Here is a 9,866-nt window from a genome sequence, read left to right as displayed (position 1 = left end):
ACAGAGGCTCCGCACACCCGCTATGCTTCACGAATGAAGTATTGGATCATAAAATCCCAGAGGGTTTCAAACCCGTACACATCGAATCATACGATGGCACAACAGATCCGGCGGTATGGATCGAGGATTATCTCCTTCACATCCACATGGCATGCGGCGATGATCTACACGCCATCAAATACCTCCCGCTCAAACTTAAAGGACCGGCCCGGCATTGGCTTAACAGCTTGCCAGCAGACTCAATCGGTTCTTGGGAGGTCCTGGAAGCCGCATTCCTCGACAACTTCTAGGGCACTTACGTGCGACCACCGGATGCCGACGACTTAAGCCACATAATTCAGCAGCCAGAGGAATCAGCCAGACAATTCTGGACACGGTTCCTAACAAAGAAAAACCAGATAGTCGACTGTCCGGACGCAGAGGCCCTAGCAGCCTTCAAGCATAACATCTGCGACGAGTGGCTTGCCCGGCACCTGGGACAGGAAAACTCGAAATCCATGGCAGCCCTCACGACACTCATGACCCGCTTTTGCGCGGGAGAAGACAGCTGGCTAGCTCGCAGTAACAACTTATCAAAGAACCCTGGTAATTTGGATACCAAGGACAAAAGTGGCAGGACACATTGGAATAGGCAAAAACGCCGCGTTAGCAGCGACAGCAATGAAGACACGGCAGTCAATGTCGGATTCAAAGGCTATAAATCCGGTCAGCGGAAAAAGCCATTCAAAAAGAATACTCAGGGCCCGTCCAGTTTGGACCAAATACTCGATCGCTTGTGCCAGATACATGGCACCCCCGAAAGGCCAGCCAATCACACTAACAGGGATTGTTGGGTGTTCAAGCAGGCAGGCAAGTTAAGGGCCGAAAACAGAGACAAGGGGCTGCACAGCGATGATGAGGAGCCCAAGCCGCCGAACAACAATGGACAGAAGGGCTTTCCCCCACAAGTGCGGACGGTGAACATGATATACGCAACCCACATTCCCAAGCGGGAGCGGAAGCGTGCGCTACGAGACGTATACGCGGTGGAGCCAGTCGCCCCAAAGTTCAACCCATGGTCCTCCTGCCCGATCACTTTTGATCGAAGGGACCATCCCACTAGCATCCGTCATGGCGGCTTCGCCGCATTGGTTGTCGACCCAATCATCGACGGATTTCATCTCACAAGAGTCCTCATGGACGGCGGCAGTAGCCTGAACCTGCTTTATCAGGATACAGTGCAGAAAATTAGCATAGATCCCTCAAGGATTAAGCCCACAAGAACGACCTTTAAAAGCGTTATACCAGGTGTAGAAGCCAACTGTACAGGCTCAGTAACACTTGACGTGGTCTTCAGATCCCCGGACAATTTCCGAAGCGAAGAGTTAATCTTCGATATAGTCCCATTTCGTAGTGGCTATCATGCCCTGCTCGGACGAACCGCATTTGCAAAGTTCAATGTGGTGCCGCACTACGCATATCTCAAGCTCAAGATGTCAGGCCCTTGAGGAGTAATTACGGTCAACGGAAACACCGAACGCTCCCTCCGTACGGAGGAGCATACGGCAGCTCTCGCAGTGGAGGTACAAAGTAGCCTTCTCAGGAAATTCTCGAGTCCGGCCAATAAAAAGCCAGACACTGCCAAGCGCGCCCGGAGTAACCCACAGCAGGACTGCCTGGCACACTCTGAGCAAGCGTAGCAATGCGGCCCCAACCCCAGCTTTCGCGACATAGCGAAACCAGTACCTCACGTACATAACTACGCCCTTGAAATACCATGGGCACAGGGGAAGGGGCACAATAACGGCACGCCCAAAATACGGCTTAAAACGTACTAGGGGCTGCCGGATTCTTTTTTAATTTTTTCTTACTTTCAGGACTCCATACTTCAGACGACCTGTTCGGCAATTCGACTGCCGCACAAACGATGCAAGATCCAGGGAGGCAGACAAGCCATGCCGCATTATGGAACTCCTAGGTGGTCTCTGTTACGAGGGGTATACCTGTTTTAAATACAATTCCGCGGCCTGCCCCTGGTCAGGACATACTGAATAGTCCAATATCTTTTGCTTACCGCACTATTTGTATCGTTCGGCTTTGATAAATAGCCTCTCTATAAACAATACTTAGCTTCCTGTCTATTTTTTGCATTATCTTCTTTTCACATTTATGTTTATTAAATGACATGATTGCACCCGTACACCATGGTACGACAAACACGCCAGGGGTTTCAGTACCCCTCATAATGGTGTGAGAAGTCCGTACACTTTCACAAGTGTGGCACCCCGAACTTATAGCACTATATGCATCGGCTCCGAAACATGATTTGGGTCAATAGTTGGGTTTGCCCGGCTCCTATGTTTTGGTGCCTTACGTTCCGCTCTATCGGCTAAGGTAGCACTAGGAGAACCACTACGATTGTGCCCCGGTTCAGCTGGGTTAAGCACCTCAGTGGAGAAAGCTAAAACTGACTGTCATGATGTGGCGAGAGACCGGTCGCTGTTCGAGAGGTTTTTCGAGTCCCTAAAGGCTTATGCCACTTCGAGCGAGGAGCTGGCTTTGTCCGGCAAAGGCGTGGATAGCGCCCCGAACTCGGTCTTCCGAACTAGGGGCTTCGCCGAAATTTAAAATTATAGAGTTCTATGGCTAAGTGAGAGTGTTCAAGCATTATAGTCCGATTGCCTGGTTCGTTGTGCTGAGCACCTCCCTCGAAGGACCCAACTATGGGAAAAAGAGCGCTCAGGTTTATCCCGAACACCCCAGTACTAGTGGCACGGGGGCAGAAGCCGACGACTGGCCATCTCTCAATTTTTGATAAACGGCCGCACAGAAAGTAATATTTTAAATTTAATAAGCATTGCTTAGCACATATGAACAAGTTTTCAGCGCACAGGATAAACACGAGCGAGTTCATTCAAACATCACATCCTTGGTACATTCATCCGCCACAAGGCGAGCACCTGCAAGAACATCCTTGTAGTAGTTCTCGGGCTTGCGATGCTCCTTCCCCAGCGGCGGCCCGTCCTTCACAAGCTTCTCACCGTCCAGCTTACCCCAGTGCACCTTTGCACGGGCAAGGGCCCGACGGGCACCTTCGATGCAGACGGAGCGCTTGATGACCTCAAGCCTCGGACAGGCCTCCACCAGCCACTGCACCAGCCCGAAATAGCTCCCAGGCAGGGCCTCTCCGGGCCACAGCCAAACTATGAAGCCCTTCATGGCCTGCTCGGCCGCCTTGTGGAGCTCGACCAGCTGTTTTAGCTGGTCGCTCAAGGGCACAAGGTGTCCGGCCTCAGAATACTGAGACCAGAACACCTTCTCCGTCGAGCTACCCTCTTCAGCTTGGTAGAATGCGGCGGCGTCGGATACGCTGCGGGAAGATCTGCGAATGCCCCTGGAGAGCTCCGGATTCGGGTAAGTAACAGGTAGTTCACTTTTATATTTCTGCTTTGCAGAAAGAATGCCTTACCTGCTGCTATCTTCCTCATCTCCTCCAACTCATGGTGGGCCTTTTGGGCTTCGGCCTTGGCAGACTTGGCAGCCTCTAGGGCCGTTGCAAGCTCGGATGCTTGCGCCTTCGACTCCAGCTCCAAACTCTCATGTTTTTTCATGAGAGCCTGAAGCTCTTGCGGCACCTCGCCGACCTGAGCCCCAAGTCTGTCTCGCTTGGTGCGCTCCACGGCCGTTTTCTTTTCGGCCTCAAACAGCGCCTGCTTAAGGGTCGCCACCTCAGTCGTGGCCCCTACAATAAGCAGTACAATCCTGTTACTCTTTTTGCAATCAAGCCTTTTTATAGGCACTTTTCTGTAAGGTATTTCTTACCTTCTTCCTCCTCGAGCCGCCGCTTGGCAAGGCCGAGCTCTTGCTCGGTCCGCTTGAGGTCCTGCTTCAGGACACCCACCTCCGCAGTCAGTGCGGCAGTGGATAGCAGCGAAGCCTGCATAGGCATATTGACTCTTTTTCTTTAGACTCCTGCAAAAATTTAATAGATCCTCTATTCGGCTTTTCTTTCCGAATGCCAAACAGAGCATCAGGGGCTACTGTCTATGCGGTAATATTTTTACATATTTTTACTTACCTCGAAGCCTGTTAGAAGGCTAGCGCAAGCTTCAGTCAGTCCGCTCTTGGTGGACTGAACCTTCTGGATCACCGTACTCATAATAGTATGGTGCCCCTCGTCGATGGAGGCATCGTCAAGCACCTCCAGCAGATTGTCCGGCACCTCCGGTTGGACGGAGGCCGCCGGCTCAAAAGGCTTGCTCCTCTTGGAAGGAGTTCGCCTACCACGGTCCGGAACTGTGGAAGATTCTGGCGCGGTGTCCGACACAAAGCCGGACTGAGAGCCCTAGGGAGCCTTATCCCCTTCACTCCTGGAGTCCGGGAGGTTGCCTTGTGACTCCTCCGGGACCACCTCCTCCTGCCCCGGAGCTTGTCGCGACACCACTTCGGCATCGTCTGCAGTGCGGGGGGAGACAGCGGGCGGAACTGAGTTCACGTCCGATGAGTCCAGGGAGCCGCCCGATGATTCGTCGAATTCGGCCCGGGGCGGACTGCATAATTACATTCGACATTAGGGAAAGCTGTGCAACAAAGGAACATCATGAGTTACTCTGATATCCGAACTTACGATTTCGCCAGACGCTTGGCCCTGTTTGGCCACTCCTCTTTGCCCTCTTCGGCGTTGGGGGCATAGTCTGGCGGAGGGGTCTTCCTTTTCCTAGACCCCTCGGCCTCCCCCGTTGGGGCGGCCTTCCTCTTCTCTCCTCCCTCCGCTGGGGGGGAGAGTTTTCTTCTTCCTCCTCCTTGTTTTCGCGGGAGGAGGGCATCTCGGACTCGTCAGATGACGAGTCCGACACCACCACGTTGCGGGCACTCTTTCGAGTCCCCGTGGTCTTCTTCTTCTTGGCCTTCTTCTCCGGCACCACAGAAGGCGCCGGAACCAGCAGCTTCGCTAGTAGAGCTAGGGCTGGGTCTTCGGGCAGCGGAGCCGGACAGTTAATCGGTCTGGATATCGCCCGCCAAGCCTGTCAAAGGTAAGGGAGTTTAGATCCCGCATAGAGTCAAACTATGAAAAAGGCTTAACATCCTGTAAAAGGTGTAGATGGCATACCTTGCTAGCGTGATGCTGCGAGCTGTATCCGCGGTCCTCGGAAACGGATGCGGGAGCCTCGGCGCCCTTGAATAGTATCTTCCAAGCATCTTCGTACGTCGTGTCGAAGAGCCTGCTGAGGGTTTGATGCTGCGCCGGGTCGAACTCCCACAGATTAAAATCCCGTTGTTGGCACGGGAGGATCTAGCGTACGAGTATAACCTGGATTACATTAACAAGCTGGACTAGCTTGTTCACCAGGGACTGGATGCATGTTTGCAATCCGATCACCTCTTTTTCGTCACCCCACGACAGGCCCGTCTCTTTCCAGGACATAAGCCGCATGGGGGGTCCGGATCGGAACTCGGGGGCTGCGGTCCATTTCAGATCGCGTGGCTCGGTGATATAAAACCACCCGGATTGCCATCCCTTTAGGGTCTCCACGAAAGAGCCCTCGGACCATAGGATGTTGGCCATCTTGCCCGCCATGGCGCCTCCGCACTCCGCCTGGCTGTCGCGCACCACCTTGGGCTTGACATTGAAGGTCTTGAGCCAGAGGCCGAAATGGGGGCGGACGCGGAGAAAAGCCTCGCACACGACGATAAACGCCGAGATGTTGAGGATGAAGTTCGGAGCCAGATCGTGGAAATCCAGGCCGTAGTAGAACATGAGCCCCCGGACAAATGGGTGGAGTGGAAAACTCAGTCCGCGGAGGAAGTGGGGGAGAAATACTACCCTCTCATGGGGCCTTAGGGTGGGGAGAAGCTGCCCCTCTTCGGGAAGCCGGTGCGCGATGTCCTTGGATAGGTATCCGGCCTTCCTTACCTTCTTGACTTTGCCCTCTGTGGCGGAGGAGACCATCCACTTGCCTCCCGCTCCGGACATTGCTGGAGAAGGTTGAGGTGGGAAGTGCGGGCTTGGGCGCTGGAGCTCGGGTACGCGGGAGATGGATAGGCAAGGGAGGAAGAAGGCGTAGGTAAAAAGGTGGATCCTTGTCCCCTTATATGGGCGGATGCGGTTGTGTGTCCCCACCTGCCTAGTAAAACTCGCTTGCCTCCCCAAGCGCCATGATAAGTGGCGCGGTTGGGTTACCCACGTCCGTATTGATGAGAATCCCGTAAAAGGGGGGGGGGTACACGATCTCTGCTTTGACAAGACGTGCCAAGGAAACCGCCTCGCGAAACACGCTAAGGTGGAAAAGTGAAAACGATTCGAGTGAAGGACTTGGCTGTAGTGTGATGACGCACTGCGGAATACGTCAGCAGATTTGATTTGTGTTAATATTATTCTCTCTATGCAATATGTGGAAGCTTATTTTGCAGAGCCGGACACTACTCTTGGTGTTTACGATCTTCTATGAAGGACTTGGAGGAGGAACCTGCCTTGCAATGCCGAAGACAATTTGCGCGCCGGACTCGTCGTCATTGAAGCCTGGTTCAGGGGCTACTGAGGGAGTCCTGGATTAGGGGGTGTTCGGGTAGCCGGACTATACCTTCAGCCGGACTCCTGGACTATGAAGATACAAGATTGAAGACTTCGTCCCGTGTCCGGATGGGACTTTCCTTGAGACCAGGGCCTTACTCCTGGTCTTGAAGGTCCGTTTTGACCCAGCCGATGTCAAAATCTGGAGTCCGGCTCCTGGTATTCAACCTCTTATAAAGAGACCAGGGCCTTACTCCTTTTCTCCAATCCCAAAACAAGTTCGCCCATCGCCTCGAGTTCCAACACCCTAGGCTCCAGATTCCGGGTGCCTCAGACCTTCGACAATGTCCGGTTCCGACCTTCAAGGCCGATGGATGCCCTCCTCCGTCATGGAGGAGGACGTGCTAAAGTTGAGAGAGGCTAAGTTCTTGATCACCGAAATTTCGCACAGGTTGCCTGCTCAAGGGCAGGCTATCCCCAGTCCCCAGCCCGGTGAGAGCGTAGTGTTCGTGTCTCACTTCCTTCGGGGGTTAGGCTTCCCGATGGATCCCTTTGTGAGGGGACTGCTGTTTTATTACGGGCTGGAATTCCATGACTTAGCTCCGGAGTCCATCCTCCATATCTCCTCATTTATCGTTGTATGCGAAGTGTTCCTCCGTGTTACCCCTCACTTCGGATTATGGCTCCAGACTTTCAAAGTGGAGCCGAAGATGATCAAGGGACGGCACGCAGAGTGCGGAGGCGCTGTTATAAGCAAAAATGCTGATGCTCCATGGCCCGAGGGCTCTTTTCAAGAGGAGCTAGGCTTGTGGCAACGAGAGTGGTTTTATATCACCGCTCCCCGGAGCACCAAGTGGGTGGCGCTTCCTGCCTTTCGCTCGGGTCCCCCACCACGGCTAGCGTTGTGGGTTAACAGAGGGTTAGATCGGGGTTTTCCCAAAGACGTGCCCTTGTTACAGGGCCGAATTAAGGATCTCTTGGAAGGAGACCTCAGCTTGGTCAAGGTGACGCAGGTCATGCTGATTCGCCGAATATTGCCCGGCAAACGTCGCCCCCTTCGCCTGTGGGAGTTTAATCCAGAGGGACCGCGAGCTCTCCAGAACTTTATGGGCGCAACGCCCGCAGAGATGTATAGACTGTTCTTCGGATCACAAGAGATGTGTCTGGATTTAACCGAGGACGCAGGCCTAAGCTGCAATCGCCCGGATACTCAAGTAAGCAACCTTGTGCCCGGACCTTCTATCCGTATAATTGTCATAGACTTGCCCCTAAAAGAGACGTCCTTTTAAACAGGAGTGGCAAGCTGATCAGGTGTCCGGCTCCCCTTCCTGAAACCAGGCCGGATCTCGTGCTGGTCAGGATGCTGGAGATAATGCCTTTGGAGGGGGAGGACAAAGAAGCTATGGCCTCCTCGAAGGAGGCTGCTCCGAAGGGAGGAACCGACAATTCCTCTCCTAAGGGGAAGAAGAGAGCAGCCTCTGACGACCCGGAAACCATGGCCTCGAAGCGGGGGAGAAAATCCTCGTCAGAGGGTCCGACGCCGGGGAGTTCCTCGGCCGGACTACGCCCTCAAGGGGATCAGCCCTCCAGCGAGCCGTAAGTGGAGAAAAGATTTTCCTTTTGAGGGATGAGGGAAATCCTTGATTTATATCTGAGAAGATTAACCAAACCTTTACCTTGTAGCTCGGACCTCAGCCCTTCTCAGCAGAGCTCGTCTTCGGGGGATCTCCTTCCGAAGATGATGGAGAGCGGGACGCCTCCCCCTGCCGTGCCGCCTAGCGAGGCGGGCGACCCTGAGGTGTCGTCGCGGAGGGTTTCTTCAAATCCGGCAGGGGCGGAAGGTGGCTATGCGGCCCCCCGAGGTTCTCTGTGTCTGGCCTTCGAAAGAGGTCATGGGACGAGCCCGGCACCGTCTGGTGCTCGGCCGGAGGAGCTAAAGATTCTGCTGGGGCGAGCTTCTATCTCAGAGGAGCACCGCGCATTGATGGGCACGGTGATTGAAAGGATTTCATCCGTAGAGAGCGGATTATATGAGGCCGTCAAAAGTTTACTGACGGGTTTCGAGGTACATTAGATAATGTATACTTTTGTCAGTTGCGCATGAATAAGATGCGTCCTGTGTAGATAGTAGCCCATGAGACTCTGCGCGTCGTCAAGAAATGACGGCACGCGAAGGATCATAATCCCAGGTCTAAGATGTCGCCTTTGAATGTAGGCGGCAGGGTGTCCGGAATCGAGCCGAACTGACGATTTTGGCGAACTAAAGCGGCAACTAGACGTGGCAGATGCCGACATCACGCTTGTCAATAAGCGGCTTGATGAGGCTCAAGGTATGTAATTCCTCGGGCGGCATCAGGTAAGCACAGTTTTATGCCTGTGTCTTACGATGTGTGTGCTTGACGCAGATGGTGCGGCCGCCGTGGAGAGTCTTAGGGCAGAACTTGCCCGAGCTAAAGAACAAGCCAGCGAAAGTGATGCGGTCACCAGGAAAGCCCTTGAAGAGCTGAGAGCCGAACAGGCTGCTCATTGCCGACGCAAGGAAGAGATGGCTGAGATGGTCGAAAAGTTAAAAAGCGCTACAGACCGTTGCAGACTTCTTGAAAAAGAAGACCTGGCGAAACAGACGGACTTAGAGAAGGTCGTTGCCAATGCCAAGGACCGCGCTCTGCGATCAGAGCTGCGAAGGAGGAGCTGCGTCAGGCCGAACAGATTGCGGCTGGAAAGCCCTTTATGCTGCGAAGGAAATTTTGCGATCTGAAGTTTGCTCCGTTGGATCAGATGTGGAGTGTGGAGGATACCTATCTGGACTTGGCAGCGAGTGCTGCTGATGCGACTGAACACTTTCAAGATCAGAAAGATCACGAAGTGGAAAAGCTTTTCTGGTCGCAGTTTCACAATCCAGAGCGTCCACTGGCAGTGGATGATCGTTTGGCTCAATGGGCCGAACTGAATAGGTTGTCTGGACTCGCCATGAAGTACGTCATAGGTCACCTGTGGCCGGGGACATCGGAGCCGAAGAGTTATTTCAGCTTAGTGCAGCAATTCCTTGACGCGGTGCCGCGTATAAATGCAATGAAGAGGTCAGCATGCATAGAGGGCGCTAGGATGGCTCTTGCCCGTGTTAAGACATACTGGGCAGAGATGGAGACCACCGTTGTTGCGTCCCAAGATTCGGACAAAAGCCGAGTACCCTCCGAGCACTATTTTCAGGAAGTTCTTGAAGGCGCTTGTGTAATAGAGATGCAGTGCCCGAAAGATGCTATGTTATGATAGAATATGTAATTATAAAGTAATATTTTTATAAACTGTAGTGGCCTTTTTTATACTTGTGCCTCCAAGTATTGGGAACACCTCCTGTGCGGCCGTTTTAAGATAT

The sequence above is a fragment of the Triticum dicoccoides genome, chromosome 2A (assembly GCF_002162155.2).
Source record: "Triticum dicoccoides isolate Atlit2015 ecotype Zavitan chromosome 2A, WEW_v2.0, whole genome shotgun sequence".
NCBI lineage: Eukaryota > Viridiplantae > Streptophyta > Magnoliopsida > Poales > Poaceae > Triticum > Triticum dicoccoides.
Note: the sequence above shows the minus strand (reverse complement) of the source record.